Here is an 18,936-nt window from a genome sequence, read left to right as displayed (position 1 = left end):
TAGCTGCTTCCACTATGCACTATACTAGCCCCATTAAAGCAATCATGGCATTATATAATTAGTGCCTTTTGAGAATTTTCTCCACTAATCTGTAAGCTCTGCAAGAGCATGAACTATGTTTATCTCATTCACAATCATAGCTCCAGAGCCTGTACATCTTAGGCACAGAGTAATTATTTGTTAGATAATTGAATAATAATGAAGGATGGAAAAAAAATGTGAAACTGAAGACTACCCCAACAAAAAAGGCATAATGATATGTAAAACCATCTGTTTCCCACTCACTTCCTCTCTAGAATAAAAAGTAAAGTGATTTGGTTATCTAGGAAGTAGATTAGGAAGTGTAAGGTTATGAGAAGTGTATATTTTCTTTAGAATATTAAATTTATATTAACTACTTACTAACCTTTCTTGACTGAAAAACAAGTAAAGGTTTTTGTACCATTTTAGGATCAATAAGTGTTCAAATACTGTCAAAGCTTGGCGAAGTAGATTTACAGGTGTTTGGGTTACAAAGAGATAACACAATCAGTTTCCTTTGTCTCAAGCTTAAATTGCAGTCCAAGAATAGTCTCAAAATTCACCTCCTTGAAGAAAAACAAAAGAGATTTCATTACAAGCAAGGTTATGTAATATTTTCATCCACCAGATGGGATAAATGTTGTCACTTCATCTTTCTTACCATACCTTAGCATTACAAAGTATGAACACATAACTCACTTCCACCTTTGGTTGTTATATTGATAAATGGAGAGTCATAGTGTTCAACACGGGAGCAAACTTGGTTTGATGCACTTTCCAACCTTTTCTCTTTGTTTTATTAGGAAAACATTCTGTTTCTTTCACACTGGTAAAGATTCAAAGTACTTAACTGAAATATACTGAGTCTAATATGATTAAGCAGAAGTGTATGGCAAAGCAAACACATACACACACTCCAACACAAAACACAAAAACAAAAATAAGTATTTTTCATTTCATTTTTCTCTACTCTTATTTCTGAGAATACATGTATTAGGCAATATTGCATTCTTTCATTTCTCCTTTATTCTCTTCTTCCCCTTTATTTTTCTGTCTTTTTATGTTTTAAATTATTTTCTTTTAGGTTATATATGATATTTCATGACAGAGAGGTGGTAGTAGGGACAGTTTGCAATATCAGAGCCAGTCAGAAACATTGCCCCCCGATTTTTTGGGGGGAACAGACATGATAAGCCTCAGAGGTGATGCTGGTTATCTAAGTGGTGGCAACATGGAACCAACCGTCTTTCTCCCAAAGTCACAGCCATCTCTTTTATTTTCTGTCTTTCCTCAAATGCCACTCATCAATGAGATATTCTCTGGTCACTCTACATACAATATCAATCTCTCCATCCCCCAACTCTGTATTAGATTTATACACTTTTATTTTCACCATGCCTTTTAGAGTGATCTGAACTATACGTATATTATATACTGATGAGTTTGTTTCCTGCTTTTCTCAGCTATAATATAAGCTCTAGGAGGGCAAAGACCTTGCGTTGTCCTTAGTTATATACTCAGGTATATAATGAACAGTTCTTTGAAAGTAGTCGTTAATTGATAAATATATGTTGATTTAATGAATAAATGTCCTTCTCTGAGGCTGAAAAGATTAGAAAAAGGTAAACTTACTAGAGACCTACAGTATTACCAAAAAAAAAACAAGTCAGTTGTAAGGACACAGAAATATAAAAATTACAAATAGCTTTCACAATATTATCTTCTTATTCTAAGTTAATTTCAAATTTTGCTTTCAAAAGAGCAAGACGGATTTTGAATATATTTGTACAATTAATATTGGAATAATTAAAATATGGCTAATTGCTATGGGGATTAATAAATACTACAGAAAGACATAGCCTTAGCCTTCAGTTAAGTATATGTATTTCAATTTTACTGTCACTCTACTACATGCTTAGCATTTCAAAACTTAAAAGAGTTTATATATATTTTTTTATTATTATTATAATTATTATTTGAGACAAAGTCTGGCTCTGTTGCCCAGGCTACTTTGCTCACTGCAACCTCCATCTCCTGCGTTCAAGCAATTCTCCTGCCTCAGACTCCCGAATAGCTGGGATTACAGGCACCTGCCACCACTCCTGGCCAATTTTTGTATTTTTAGTAGAGATGGGGTTTTGCCAGGCAGGCAGATCATGAGGTCAAGAGATCAAGACTATCCTGGCCAACATGATGAAACCCCGTCTCTTCCAAAAATTGCAAAAATTAGCTGGGCATGGTGGTGCGTGCCTGTAGTCCTAGCAACTCAAGAGGCCGAGGCAGTAGAGTCGCTTGAACCTGGGAGGCGGAGGTTGCGGTGAGCCAAGATTGTGCCACTGCACTCTAGCTTGGCAACAGAGGAAGACACTATATCAGAAAAAAAAAAAAAAGAAGGTGATCTTAAGAAACTACAAAATTAGTAGCTGAACCAGAAGTAAAACTCTAACACTAATTTTTTTTCTCTTTCTCAGGCTAAGTGGAATAAAAAGCTTAATGTTTAAAACATTAGTGTAATTTATGTCTAATGTAAACGATATTGTAAACATTAAGACTACAAAAATGGCAACATTTTAGCAGTTAAATTTTTTCAAGATAAATCTAATCCAATCCTAGAAATTTTAGGACTATAATGAACTTATTACTGCTTTTTCCTTAGAGCTATGTTTAACATTGTGTCATTGGTCAATGCTGCCTTTATTAAGAAGTCAAAGAATAATCATATATGATTAATATATGATTATTCTTATTTACTTACTTCAGAGAACTTTAAGATAAAATTGCATTCTTTGGAATGGTAGAGACAATTTTCTTTTTTCATTTTTATTTTTGTCTGAGAAATAAATAAATGCAAAGAAACCGTCAATGTTAGGTGTCTGACATTTACTAACAGTAGGCCTTATTATTCAAAATTAATGCCAGAATATTTGTGATTCTATAGCAAAGGGATATTTTGAAAGATATTGTTGAAAAACAGAGTCAATTTTTTAAGTTCCTCTTAATGCCTCAACAGCCAGTCACAGCAAACTTAAACCTTAACTCAAAAGGTTGAGAGAACTCCGAGCATGATATAAGGAAAATCCCTTCTAGCCCTAAGAGTTTGTAGGATTGGAAAAACTGATAGAGATAAGGCACAGAGATAACCTCCCAAGTTCCAGCTTTCCCTTTTCTTGTGGAAGATTAGAGACATCTACATTGTTATGAGAAATCCTGAGAATGTTGAAATGTATTGCCTTGACATAACCTGGGAGAAGCTGCAGGCCTCTGGGAGAAGTCTAAGGACAACGGCAGATCATTTTCTAAGTGATGATGTATATTAACAACAACCCTATAAGGTATAGGTAGCATTATTTTGCAAATAAAGTAATAGTGAACAGTGACTTAGAGCGGCTTCCCCAAGATAACACATACAGTCTTCCTGGAGTTGGGATTTCAAACTGGAGGCCATTCTCTAACCATAAAAATACACAGGCTTTTCAGAGGAAGTGTGATGAAGCTTCTCTTAGGTGGGTAGCATTAGATTATCAAAATGGTAATGCATTTAGGTGACATTTGAGAACTGAAATAGATATAAACCAATTTACCAACTAAAAGGGTAGAAAAGGATGGAGGAATTACTGTGATATGGAGTTCCAATGTAATCTTACTTCATTATGCTAAGGTTATTGCTCTAGTACCATAGTGTCTTTTCAGTTATATTCTAGATTTCGTACATCTAAGTTGAAGAATGTAGGTTGTAGGAGTTGATCACATGAACTCATTACAGTGGGTTGCTAAAAGTCATTAAAGGATGGCTTGCAGCCAGATGCGGTGGCTCACGCCTGTAATCCCAGCACTTTGGGAGACTGAGGTGGGCAGATCACAAGGTCAGGAGATCAAGACCAGCCTGGTAAATATGGTGAGACCCCGTCTCTACTAAAAATACAAAAATTAGCTGGGCATGGTGTCGGGCACCTGTAGTCCCAGCTGCTCAGGAGGCAGAGGCAGGAGAATTGCTTGAACCCAGGAAGCAGAAGTTGCAGTGAGGCAAGATCGTGCTACTGCACTCCAGCCTGGGTGACAGAGCAAGACTCTGTTTCAGAAAAAAAAGAATGGCTTGCAAAACCTGGAAACAATAGGACTAAAGGCAGAATGCCATATACATGACCCCTTCATAGATAAAACCCGATAAACTCTGAAGTGTTTTTTTCCAGTTCTGACTGCAGATTATAAATATTAGGGCTGTTTTTAAAAAATATGTATGCCTAACACCAAAAACACAATCCACGAAAGAAAGAACTGATAAGCTGGACTTCATTAAAATTAAAAATTTATAGTCTGCCAAAGGCACTGTCAAGAGAATGAAAAGACAACCCACACAAGGAGAATATATTTGCAAAAGGCTTATCTGATAAGGACTGTTATCCAAAATATACAAAGAACTCCGAAACTCAACAAAAAGCAAACAACTCACTTAAATGTGTGCCAAAATCTTTAATAGACACCTCACCAAATAATGTATGCAAGTGACAAAAAGGCATGTAAAATAATGTTCCACATCGAAACAACAATGAGATATAACTACACCTTTATTAGAATGGCCAAAATCCAAAACATGACAACACAAATCCTGGCAAGGATGTAGATTAACCAGAATTTGTATTCATTTCTGGTGGGAATGCAAAATAATGCAGCTACTTAGGAAAGCAGTTTGGCAATTTCTTATGAAACTAAACATATTTTTACCATATGATCCAGCAATTACACTCCTTTGTATTTACACAAAGAAGTTGAAATCTCATGTCCACACAAAAACTTGCACATGAATGTTGATAGCAACTTATTTATAATTGCCAAAACTTGGAAACAATTAAGTTGTCCTTCAATAGGCGAGTTGACAAATAAACTGTGGAACATCCAAACAATGAAATTTTATTCAGCATTTTGGAAAGAGCTATCACTCCATGAAAAGACATAGAAGAAACTTAAATGCATATTAGTAAGTGAGAGAAGCCAACCCGAAAAGACTTATACCATGTGATTCCACTTATATAACATTTTGGAAAAGCAGAAATATGAAGATTGTAAAATGATCAGTGGTTGCCAGGGTTTAGGAAGGAGGAAAGAATGAATAGGCAGAGAACAGAGGATTGTTAGGGCAGCGAAAATTTTCTGTAATGGTGGATACATGTCATAATGCATTTGTCCAAACCCATAAAATGTCAGTGCTAAGAGTGAGCCCTCATTTAAACCATGGACTTTGGGTGATAATGATGTGTCAATGCAAGTTCATCAAATTCTAAGTGTATTACTCTGGTGGAGGCTGCTGATAACAGGTGAAGCTTTGCATGTGTTGGGAGAGAGGGTATATGGGAAGTCTCTGTACCTTCATCGCAACTTTGCCATGCACCCAAAACTTCTTTAAATAAAGTCCTTAAAAAATATCCAGACCCCACAGTGGACAAACTGATCAGAATATCCGAGGATGGATCCTAGCTCTTGGTATTTTTAGGTCTCCTCTGGCGACTCTAATGTAGAGTCAGGGTCGTACTTTGGAAACAGGGTGGCACGTCTTTTGACTTCTGCTACTTTGTTTTGAGAATGCCGGTGTGATTTTCCTCCATGGAATACGAGGTTGGGGAGAGCAGTACATTTGTTTTTCAAATGTAACATGTCCTTATACGCTCTTGCCCTAGCACCGCTGACAAGCTTCCCCTCACTCTCCTCATTCCCCTACAGGGGTGGAGTGTAGGACTGTATGATCTGCTTATTTGGCTGGATTCTAAAATCATAGCATCTGTTTGGACAGAAATTTTGTCAGCTCTGGGTAATAAAATCTAACTTTGGAAGAAATGTGTGTTTTATTTAACTATTGACCACAAATAAAAAATAAATTTTTGTTGGCAATTTCCTTAAATAACCTCTTCAAGAAACAGCTTGACTGGCCACTGGCCAGTCTTATGTGAACTTTTAAAATTACTTTTTACAAACAGGAAAAAGACAGCAAGGGATTTCAGTAAATGAAACCAAAACTGTCACAACATGATAACACAGTACCAATGTTTTCAGAAAAAATGCATTCTTTTTCCTAAAACTTTTACTCTTACACAGGATTTTCTAATATTTATATATTTTAAAACTTTTCCATCCTGAATTATAAGCACACATCCATATTTCTACCCTGAGGTATTATTTAGGAAAGTCTCTTATTTGTTTTTAAAATCCACAAACTATGACATGCCACTGTTGAAACTTTATAACCTGCAAGTACATAATAATACATTTATGAAATGGTTAAATATTTTTATTTATAAAAATTATACTTTTTTAATGTGGTGAATTTGATTTTTTCTATAATATAGTACCTATATATGTGATACGTTTAGACATTGTGATGATATGTTGAGTTTGACTACAGAATTGCTAAAGTGTATTTCAGTTCTAAAATTGAGTAGCTCAGTAGAACACTGAAGTGGTTTAAGTATAACAACACTCAAGAAGATGGATGGAAAAAGTGTTATGTTTTTCTACTCATGATGTAGATTTTAAGCATTACTCAACAGTGTAGTAATTCTATCTTTCTGGGTTTGGATTTGTAAGTTCTTACATCAAAACCAAATAAGATGTGTATTTGAAAATATAATTCTGACATTTGAATGTAGTTGTGTCAACGTAAATAAAAGCAAACTTAAAACTCCTTTTAAATATGCGCAGTTTTCGGTGCAATAGCTCATGATGCAAAAAGGATGTTTTATTTTGTGATAAGATTCAAAGATCATTTAATTAATGAGCTTTCCTCATGTACCCAAGTGTTTATTTTTAGATAATTAATTGCTTGACACAGATACTTGAGGAAAAGTAAGATTTATATTTTAAATATTAGATATTGCCAACTGAATATTAATGCAGAACAGGATTCATTAATTACAATAAAAAACACGTGGGAAACTGAATTTGATTTACAAGCATTAATTTACTCACAGCTTTGAAGAACATTGTCTTATACAAAAAGAGGCATACCTGTATACTACTTTAAGATAAATGTTAAGTACTAATTCATTGAAGGACTACTCTTTGCGTAGTATTATATGTCATGGTGATTCAAAAGTAGAAAGACAGCCTCACTGCCCAGATGGTTACAGTTCAGTAAAGAACCAAAAATAGGCCGGGCGCGGTGGCTCACGCTTGTAATCCCAGCACTTTGGGAGGCCGAGGCGGGCGGATCACGAGGTCAGGAGATCGAGACCACAGTGAAACCCCGTCTCTACTAAAAATACAAAAAAAAAAAAATTAGCCGGGCGTGGTGGCGGGCGCCTGTAGTCCCAGGTACTCGGAGAGGCTAAGGCAGGAGAATGGCGTGAACCTGGGAGGCGGAGCTTGCAGTGAGCCGAGATCGCGCCACTGCACTCCAGCCTGGGCGACAGAGTGAGACTCCGTCTCAAAAAAAAAAAAAAAAACCAAAAATAAAATAACCATATGATATGTAGAATATGAAAACAAGGCAAAATTTTTAAAAAAAACTCTAAAGAATGTAGAAAATGCTGATGATTTACTATGGAAACAGTCTATGGCACACACATTTGATTGCTGGCCTAATAACAGTTCCTGGCTCCCCTCTGCTTCAACCCTCTGCCCCTGTTTTTTTTTTTTTTTTTTTTGAGATAGATCCTCAATTGCATTGAAGTATCTCACAGCTAGGAGAGCTCCCTGTATAACAAAATTAAAATTAAATCATGCTAATTTTCTCTGCTTGTTAGTGTTTACTTTAACAACAAGTATGTGACTTAATTCTGAGCAACGATGTTTGAGGGAAAGTGTACTGGTAGATTCTGAAGGATGTTCTTCATTTAAGAAAAATTCACAATGAAAGGATGCACCTTATTTTATTTTTTAACTTTTGTTTTAAGTTTGGGGATACAAGTGTAAGTAACAAACTTAAAATAAGAGTTAAAAAATACAACTAGGTAAACTTGTGTCATGGGGGTTTGTTATACAGATTATATCATCACCCAGGTATAAAGCCTAGTACCTATTAGTTATTTTTCTTGATCCTCTCCCTCCTCCCACCCTCCATCCTCCAAAAGGCCCCAGTGTTTGTTGTTGCCCTCTATGTGTCCGTGTGTTCTCATCATTTTGCTCACACTTATAAATGAGAACATGTGGTATTTAGTTTTCTGTTCCTGTGTTCATTTTCTAAGGACAATGGCCTCCAGCTCTATACATGTCCCTGCAAAGGGCATGATCTCATTCCTTTTTACGACTGCATAGTATTCCATGGTGTATATGTACCACATTTTCTTTATCCAGTCTATCAATCACTAATGGGCATTTGGGTCGATTCCATGTCTTTTCTATTGTGAATACTGCTGCAATGAACTTACGTCTGCATGTGTCTTTACAATAGAATGATTTATATTCCTTTGGGTATATACCCAGTGATAGAATTGCTGGGTTGAATGGTATTTCTGTCTATAGGTCTTTGAGGAATCACCACACTGTCCTCCACAATGGTTGAACTAATTTACACTCCCACCAACAACAGTGTATAAGCATTCCTTTTTCTCCACAACCTTGTCAGCATCTGCTATTTCTTGACTTTTTAGTAATATGCATTCTGACTGGTGTGAGAGATTATTTCATTGTGGTTTTGATTTGAATTTGACTAATGATCAGTGATGTTGAGATTTTTTTATATGATTTTCTTCTCACTTTTGGGCATTTAATTTGTGAAACTAAGATGCCTGGAAATTTATGTCAGGCGTTATGTCATATGAGGTTACAAACTTGAGGATAGAAACAATATACAAGGACAGCAGAGTAAAAAGATGCAGAAACTAGAGTTTTTCCAGAAATCAGTGACTCAGTCCTGTAACTTTGTTGCTTCTAGACTTCTTGTTACATGAGATAATAATAATAGTAATAATGATAATGATAATAACAACAATAATTTCCCTTCCTGTTAAGCACTTGTCAGTTAGAGATTTTGTGTTTCAATATTAGAATCAAGTGTCCCGATGCTGGGGAAATGTGACAATATGCCCTCATATTCTCATTACTTTAAAACCCAGAAAGCCATTTTAACCTATTGGATAAGGAAAAGTCTGTCTGATAATCCCAGAAGGCGAACTTAATGTAATTTTGGTGAACATAAATTTGACCTACTTACAACTTTAGAGTGTTGGTTAGTTCTTTGAGGTTTTGCTATAACTCCTACTTCATAAGTGAGTTCTCTTTATAATTGACCCCTCGGTGTTTTAGGTAAGCAATTACTCTGCCTTCTGTATTTTAGCACCTGAGAAACCTGCTTAGATAGAGCTGCTGTGATTTCCATTTTCACTGGCCACTTCGCATAACAGGTTGAAGCTATCACCTCTGCCAATAGGACTTTCTTTTGGTGGGTCATTTCCATTAACAGGCTGTTGTCTTGTCATTCACTCTGCAAACTCATTGCTTTTCCTCTCTTCCACTTCCTGGCAGGTCCATACTCTCACACTTTATTTTAACTGGTTTGCGACATTTCTATCCCCAAATATCTGGTTATCTTTCTCCTGGCTTTTTAAGTTTTAAAGGCCCTTAGGGATGAGATGGTTTATGGGAAGGTAAAGGTTAATGTATTTAAAAGTAATTGTCCTGCAGGCTGGTCTCCTTACAAAAGAGATTTGCCTCCTGTAGAACTCCATGGAAACCATTTATAGCTAAGAGCTTAAGGCAGTCAATTTTGGTCAACAAAAAGGAGTATACAGAATCTCCATGATCGCATCAGAGGATCAACTGGTGTTCCCCATCCATAAAAGCTGACTGGTAGAGTAGGGCTGTTGCTAAGTGTTTGCCATGTCTTACTGGTTTCAGATGCCAGTAACCCAGTAACCAATCACAACAAGGGAATGGCTGGTGCTCACTAATTATGCAGCTCAAGCTTAAGAATTAGGCTTTCTTTTGGCAGGCTGATGTCCAGCTTGTTAGTTCCCTGTGTGCTCACCCAAAATGCAATAAACAACAGAAGACTCACATACTTAATACTGTTCCTTCCCTGTGAATTTCTCCTAATCAGTATTACTCCTCTAGTCCTCTTTTGTGTGTTCTTGGTCACTCGCCTTTGATTTCTTGATGTTTTCCAAACTGTTCACTCATTTGTAGAATTGGCTCCAGAAGAGACAGAGGTCAATTTGAAGGGAAATTATCTGATATCCTATTCAGAAATCCCTTAAATGTCTTTCCTCATTAAAAGTGGCATACTTTTTCCTTTTGTTGCACTGATGTTAAAAGCCATCTGCATCTGAGTGCAATAAGTCCATCCCTCTTGGTGCTTATTACACTCACAAGACAAGAGAAAGCAACTTGAGTAGAAGGGGTGGTGCAGGTTGACCTCATATTGCTCCTGCTTCTGTATCCTTTGTGCTGGTATATGGCCATCTCTCCCTACCCTGGCAGCTCAGGACTTCCACTCTTCTTTTTCCCTGACTTAGCTTATTATATTCTTTTCTTTCCAAATCTCTTGTACCAAAAGAGAGTTCTAGTTATCCTCTCAGAATCCTATGTTCTATTTATGACTAACTAGTTTGGAAATTAGATTATAAATAGTCCAGGTGTCTGTAACCAAAGGTCTGATTGGTATCTCTAAGGCTCTTGGATTACAACACTGATTAATAAATAATCTGATCTTCCTGATTTTCTCAGCATACCTGCAGTGTTTTCTGAGGGACACTCTGCCAAGCCATGGTCCAAAGGTGAAATTTGCTACTGCTGGCAACTTCAGTAGCAGAGTAATCTTGCTGCAGTAGGTAATAAGGTAATCGCAGAGGAAGGACCCATTTAACGCAGGCAATGTAGGCTTTCCAGGTTGCCCAGGAATGGTTATGACACCCATAGCAACTGAAGCTCCCAGGATTGCTCATTAGTTAAAACACTTCAATGTTTGAAAAATGTAAAAACTTGTTTGGCAAACATGTAGTGAGCAAGGAGCAGAATGGCATTAGCTGAGGTTGGGAGTATAAGCAGGGTCCAAGAACATTCAGTACCTGTAGATCAAGATAAAATGTCCAGATTCTATCTATCTAAAGTAAAGTGAGAGCCTTTAGGAAGTTTTGCTGTTTGGTTTAATTGGATTTGACTCATTTCCTACACAGGGTCCAGTTTTATTTGCTTAAAATGGGTGAACTAGAGGATTTTTTTTTTTTGAATGATGAACTAGGTAGAGAGGAATTGATAGTACAAAATAGAGGGGAGATCATTGTAATTGTAAAGGACCAAACCCTCAAACATGAGATGAATGAATTGCAAGTATATGTAGAAGCATTTGCATCTAGGAAGAGGAAGCATACCTTCTCCATGGAGACAGGAAGAAAAAAGGAGTAGCTGGGTAAAGACAGAGGTTTATTTTTGGAATTAGCCATAAGAAGTTGAGGGATTTCCCACCTGATTAATTTTCCAAATGGCATGTGCAAGAAAGATAACAGAATTGAACGATATCACTGAGATTGGGGATTATAATTTCACAAAAATGCCAGTCTGCCTGGTTGTGTGATTTTCTTAATGCTTACCTGTGTGCAGAAACAGTGAAGGTGATGTAAACACATATGCAGAGTTTGGTTTTTACAGACGAGTAATGAGAGAGAAAAGCAAACAATTCAAATGGAAAATAGAAATAATGGAACATAACATGGAAAGGAAGAGAAATAATTACAAGATGGATCTCTTGATTAGTGAAGTTCGTGAAGTATATTTTCTGGAACTTTCAGTGAAGTGAAAGAAACATTTCTTATGAGTATTTTTGAGTAGGTAAGTTGAAATGATAGCAAATCATAGTTGAAAAGCTAGATACAAAAAGGTATGATTCTGGAAGTGGCAAGTATAACACATGATTAAATTTATTTCTGAGAAATTAAGTGCTTTCACAAGGCAGAATTGACAGTTACTTAATATAAAGTTCCCATCCTCTGTGCTATCATTCTCAAATCCTTTAAGGCAGGGTACAGCCATGTTATCTGTTGGGTTTCCTTTCTTCATTTCTGTTTTAAGATTTCCTTTGCCTCGTTTGGTGACTCATGCCCATAATCCCAGTACTTCGGGAGACTGAGGCAAGAGGACTTCTTGAACACAAGAGTAGGAGACCATCTGGGCCAATGTGTGAGACACCGTCTCTACAAAAATTAAAAAATATCAGCTGAGCAGAGTAGCATGTGCCTGTAGTTCTAGCTACTTGGGAGGTTGAGGTGAGAGGACCCCTTGAGCCCAGGAGTTTGAGTTTACAGTGAGCTGTGATCACAGCACTGCACTCTAGCCTGGGCAACAGCACAAGACACTATCTCAAAAAAAAAAAAAAAAAAAAAGGATTTTCTAAAAAGCAGTCCTCACTCCTCCCCAAGAAAGTCTCTGAACTTCTTTGAAGAAAGAATATAGTAGTCTGCTTTATTGGAAATGTGCCCTGACAATAGCTAGCCATGATTCATTCTTCACATCTGGCTTGAATGAAAGACATTTATTAAATTAAAATATTAATTATGCAGACTATTTTTAATGGCATATTACATGTGACTTAGTGTTCCAGGTTACATTTCTAAAATAGAATCCCCCCAATTTTTTAAAGCAAAAGTGTGTACATATAATGCCATTTTTGCATGACTCAACTTATACACTTGAAGATATTTTGCTTACTAAAGTAAGAAATAAGAAAATATCTTCAAATATATAAGCTTAAAACAAAAAATTATTGTTCTACCCCACAACAATAAAAGCATGGAATACATTAAAATTTTAAGGTATATATTGAGAAAAAAATTTATTTAGAAATTTCTGATACTACATGAAATATCACACACACACATATGACACAAATAAACTGAAGTATAAGTAGCAAAAATATAAAAATAGCTATAAAAGTGGTCCATTAACATATATGCTATAAACTCATAAACCTGTAAGCTTTTCAAAAACACCAGTAAGTCATTTCTTTATACAACTCTAGTTGTTTATTCCAACTGACCAGTTGATGTCTATGATATGTAGAATACACTGTAATCTGATTGCAAATGCATTAATAAACAATTTAAGCCCAGTTATGGCTACACTTGTAGGCAAATATCTAGGCCTCTTTGGCCCTAACAATGAATAAATACATGAGGACCAGTTATTTGCCATGGATAGATATAGAGACAAAACATCAGTGTTCTACAAACCTATTTTGAAAAGTCGGCATCATGACTCCAGAGGCTAAGTACTATATTTCAATTACAATTATTTTTAAATGATGTGACATTCACGTGATAACTCTATAGTAACAGTCCATCTGAAAAACTCAAGACGTGTCACAATTTATATGTTTATCCAACTTTATTTAAAGGCTTCATATACGTGAAAGAGCTATTCTCATAATACTGGAGGAATATTAGTTTCCACTTTCTACTCTCCTATACTACAACAAACTTTATGCCTTAAAACAACAAATGTTTATTATCTTGCAGTTGTGGAGTTCAGAAGTCTGAGATGAGTCTTATGTAGCTAAAATGAAGAAGTACACAGAGCTACATTACTTCCCAAGGCTCCAAGAGAGAAATAGTTTCCTTGTGTTTCCCAGCTTTCAGAAGCTGTCTGTATTCCTTGCATCATGGTCCCTTCCTCCATCTTCAATGTGCATCGCCCCAACCTCTGCTTCCATAAGGACATCTTCTTTTTCTACTATGCTCCTCTTGCCTCCCTTATATAAGAATGCTTGTGGTTACATTGGACCTGGATAATCCAGGATAACCCCACAATGTCAAAATTCTTAATCACATCTTCAAAATCTTTTTTTAGTATGTAAAGCAGCATATTCACAGGTTCTGAAGACTCAGGTGTGGCTATTTTGGAGCCATTATTCAGTGCACCACACACCCATATGAGAGAACATGGTGATATGTTTCAGAATTTAATATTGTTATAGAATGGTTTATGATTAATGACTGTCATTAGCAGTCTGGATTGTAGTTAGTGAAAATGGTTAATTCTTCTCATGGTGTTATAAACCTTATTCAACCTGACTGTAATCCATCTGTGTTGCTAAAAAAATTTCAACCAGCTAACTCATTTTGAATGTAAAATATTATTATGACTTTGCACATCAATGTACTCAGCATTTATTCAGCTGGATGACTACATTGTATGTTAGGCATTTGGTAAGGAATGTAGATACAAATGTCAATAAAAAGTGATGTCTGTCAAAGATGAACAAGAAGAAACTGTGGGGCAGATCATGTAAATTTTTACAATGTAAAGAAAATCAAAATAGTGTGAAGGAACAGAAAAAGAAAGCACCTTGATAGGAAATACTGGTAAAGACTTCACAGATAAATTAGCAATTCATTTTGATTTTTTTTAAATGGTAAGGATTTTCACCAGTGGTGATACAGAGGGGAGACATAAAAGGCATTCTAAGAAATGAGAACAATTTGTGAAAAGATGTAGGGCAGAAAACATGTGGTTGAAACAATATTTGCAGCTAGACGAAAGTAAAGCCTGGATGATGTAAATGACCAGAACTTACGGCTTAAAAAACAGGTTAGGATCTGATTTTGAAAAATTTTAATGCCATGCCGAAGAATTGGAGCTCAGCTCAACTATAAAGTAAAGCCACTAAAGAATTCTAAAATGGGATGTGGGTTCTTAGAGATGTGATTTGAGTCTACTATATTGCAGACACTGTTCTGGGTGCTGGGATACAGCATAGAGCCTATACTCTAAGGGCCAGTTAGCAGTCCATTCGTGTGTTCTAGTCTTTTAACTTGATCACTTCTTGGTTTTGATCACTTAATACTCCCAATATAAAATATTATGTATATAATGAATATATGTGGGCCTATGTATACACACATACATATTTATTTACTGAATAAGATGAGGGCACTTTTTATTCTTATGTGTATCTGAAGCGGAGGAATGTAAATTTCTCAGTGGAATTTTCCTTTTCCTTTATCCAGAAGGGGGCAGCACATCCCTTGTGTAAGAAGGCACGCTAGCTTTTTCCAGAATGTCTGCATAAGCCAGTTTTTTAAAAATGAGAACCTGAATTTTATCGTGTTTCTTGTCAGCTTAGAAAAAATTTCTTAGTAAAAGTTGCCCACTTAGAAGTACATGAATTCCTTCAGATCAGGGATCGTCTAGTCTTACAGTAATTCATGTTCATTTCCCTCTCTGGGTGCCTGATGGAAAATTAAATTCCCCTCCCTTCCAGACTCCATGACAACTTTCTTGTGGCTCAGTCCTCCACATGGACTTCCTGAGACACTTAGCATATTGATATATATTTTTTCTTTTTTACTCCAATTCACCTTCACTTATATTAAACCAGCATACAAAGCCATTTGGATATAAACGAATCATAAGATTCAGAAGGCTTTTCTCCTATCTTGCCTTGATTGATGCAAAATCATGGACCAAGGCATGACTTTTTCTATCAGTTCTCATCATGCTCTCATTCTTCACAAACTTATAACATAAGATTGAAGAGATTCTAGATGGCAATACTAAAAGTCTTCATTTGCCTTCATGTAAATCAACTAAACCACTTATAAACATATACGTCTTTAAGCTTTGCTTTCAGAATTCCTCCTGGCTTCCCTTTGCACATTGTACGTCAGTTATTCAGGCCATTCAAACTCCTGTCCAATGTGTCCTTGAAATGTTATGTGACTGATAACATACCTCTACCTTTTCCTGTCTCACATGGAGCTCATTATTAGTCCCCAGTATCTACTGTTGACATCTTCATGGCCACGAGTACCCTTCATTTAACTCCCACTTATAAGTGAGAACATGCGGTATTTGGTCTTCTGTTCTTGTGTTAATTCACTTAGAATAACGGCCTCCACCTGCATCTATGTTTCTGAAAAGGACATGATTTCATTTTTTATGGCTGCATAGTATTCCATGTTGTATAGGACATGATGTCATTCTTTTTTATGGCTGCATAGAATTCCATGATGTATATGAACCACACTTCCTTTATCCAATCCACTGTTGATGGGCACCTAGGCTGATTCTATGTCTTTGTGAATAGTGCTGCAATGAATATGTAAGTGCATGTATCTTTTTGGTAGAACAATTTATTTTCTTTTGGATATATATCCAGCAATGGGATTGCTAGGTCAAGAGATATTTCTAAGTTCTTTGAGAAATCTCCAAACTGCTTTCCACAGTGGCCGAACTAATTTACATTCCTATCAACAGTGTATAAGCATTCCCTTTTCGCCACAGACTCACCAGCCTCTGTTGCTTTTAGATTTTTTAATAATTGGCATTCTTACTCGTGTAAGATGATATCTCACTGTAATTTTGATTTCATTTCTCTAACGATTAGTGATATGGAGCATTTTTTTCTATGGCGGCTTGTATGTCTTCTTTTGAGAAGTGTTAGTTCATGTCTTTTGCCCATTTTTCAGTGGGTCTATTTGTTTTTTGCTTGTTCAATTATTTAAGTTTCTTATATGGAAACTTTCATGTTTTAATGTCTTTGTTGGTCACATTTCATTTCCTCTTATAGCCATATTTCTCTAAAGGAAGTTTATCACACAAGGAAAAATTACTAAATATCTTAGAAATATTTTGAAGTGCTTATTAATTAATAATAAGGACAATTTAGAATAATTACATTTACAAATAGTGTTTATAATACTTATTAATATCCTAAATGTAAAAAAATCCACATTTCTACATACAATTATATATCTAACATACATGTATGGAATGTGCTTTCTATTTAGAGTTGGGAAGATATTTTGCTAGGATTCACTAGACCATGTTAAAGTCAGCCAAAACATTATTATAGTTGTCAATGTAAGCATTTCTTGTGAAATGCAGAATAGATGTAATATTTATTCATTAATTAGCTAAAACTATTGATCTATTTTGTTATTATGCAAATGTATTCCAGGTAAAAATCTACCATAATTCTGCAGACAAGTGTATCTAAATTATGCATAATTTAGATAATTCTTCCATAATTCTTCCATACAATGTACAAGCAGTGGATTAAGAAAAAGGACAAAATAAGCTTTTTAATATGTTTTATGCTGTGTTCAGTGACTACACTAAAATTATGTCCCATTTTTCCCACACTTGCTTGAGCTGTTAACAAAAGCATAAAAATTACAATTGCCAAATCAGTCCAGTCTATAAATCAAATTCATTATTTTCTCTATCATTTCAGATCTTTGTTTCAATTTTAATAAGTTAGAATAGTTTATCTGGCCAAAGAACTTCCAACAAAGTTTGCTTTATTTTGTTAATATGACAGATTATGTTGATGAATTTTTGAATGGTAAAATCAGCCTTGCATTCCTAGAATTAATCTTACTCAATCATGCTATATTTATACTGGATTTGAATTGCAGTATTTTGTTTAGGATTTTTATTTTTATTTTCAAGAGAAATCCTGGGCTCTTTTTATTTTATTTTCTTCTACACGTGTGTGTGTGTGTGTGTGTGTGTGTATGTGTGTACACGTGAGCATGTGTGTGTATGCTGCCTTTGGTGTTGGTATTGGGTAATGCTAGCCTTATATAATAAATTGGGAGTTTTGCTACCTTCTCTGTTTTTTGAAAAAGACTGTGTAGGCCGGCTGCGGTGGCTCACGCCTATAATCTCAGCACTTTGGGACGCTGAGGAGGGTGGATCACCTGAGGTCGGGAGTTCGAGACCAGCCTGACCAACATGGAGAAACCCCGTCTCTACTAAAAATACAAAATTAGCTGGATGTGGTGGCACATACCTGTAATCCTAGCTACTCAGGAGGCTGAGGCAGGAGAATCTCTTGAACCCAGGAGGCGGAGGTTGCGGTGAGCCGAGATTGTGCCGGGGCAACAAGAGTGAAACTCCATAAAAAGACTGTATAAAACTGGGGTTAATTCTTTAAATGTTGGGTAGATTTGTCCAGTGAAATAATCTGGACTTGAAATTTTCTCTATTGGATAAACTTTTCAATTACTAAATCAATAATTTTAATAGTTACTAGGCTATTCTAACTATTTCATTTTGGGTGAGTTTTGGGAGTCTGCACTTTTTGAGGAATTGGTTCATGTCACCAATTTGTTCCTCAGATCTGGAGGGACCTGTAAGGTCATGTAAATGAGTGAACAGAAGCAATCAAAATGCATAGGTGTGTATTGTGTGAACAGACATGCAAACTGTAAAGCAATTTCTCTGCCTAAAGAGAAATCCTCTACTCAGCTCCAGCTGGCTTCTGCCATTGGTAGTGTATGCCCAAAGTGACCAGATGTGTTGTTGTTGTTGCTGTTATTCGATTTTTTTTTTTTTTTTTTTTTGAGACAGATTCTCGCTGTGTCACCAGGGCTGGAGTGCAGTGGTGCCATCTTGGCTTACTGCAACCTCCACCTCCCGGGTTCAAGCAATTCTCCTGCCTCAGCCTCCCGGGTAGCTGGGACTACAGGCGCGTGCCACCACACCTGGCTAATTGTTTGTATTTTTAGTAGAGATGGGGTTTCACCGTATTAGCCAAGATGGTCTCTATCTCCTGACCTCGTGATCCGCCCTCCTCAGCCTCCCAAAGTGCTGGTATTACAGGTGTGAGCCACAGCGCCTGTCCTTGAATGTGAGTGTTTTAAAGTTATCTTTGAAATAACAATTGAGCAAGATAAAGGCCAGACAAAACCCATATGGGAGATGGATTTGGTCTGCAGCCTGCTGATTTTTTTTTTTTAATATACTTTAAGTTCTGGGATACATATGCAGGACGTGCAGGTTTGTTACATAGGTATACACATGCCATGGTGGTTTGCTGCACCCATCAACCGGTCGTCTATATTAGGTTTTTCTCCTACAGGTTGCCGATTTTTAATTACAACTTGTACAATCTGTTGTGCAATCATACGAAATAATATCAACATCAATTATTGAATTTAACAACAGCAGTATACTTACCATCACAGTCTTCAGTGCAAGAATCTATTG

At 36.2% G+C, this 18,936-nt stretch overlaps 1 protein-coding gene across 1 annotated transcript in view; it reads right to left on the bottom strand.

Moving 5' to 3' along the window:
- The window catches only part of GULP1 (GULP PTB domain containing engulfment adaptor 1), a 1,103,064-nt gene that overhangs the window by 770,699 nt on the left and 313,429 nt on the right, over positions 1–18,936 (bottom strand). Inside the window, exon 6 of the mRNA XM_063645626.1 lies at positions 407–587. The gene's annotated coding sequence lies outside the window, so the exon portion shown is untranslated. The remainder of the gene's footprint in view (positions 1–406; positions 588–18,936) is intronic.

The sequence above is a fragment of the Symphalangus syndactylus genome, chromosome 8 (assembly GCF_028878055.3).
Source record: "Symphalangus syndactylus isolate Jambi chromosome 8, NHGRI_mSymSyn1-v2.1_pri, whole genome shotgun sequence".
Lineage (NCBI taxonomy): Eukaryota > Metazoa > Chordata > Mammalia > Primates > Hylobatidae > Symphalangus > Symphalangus syndactylus.
Note: the sequence above shows the minus strand (reverse complement) of the source record. Positions and strands in the feature narration are given on the sequence as shown.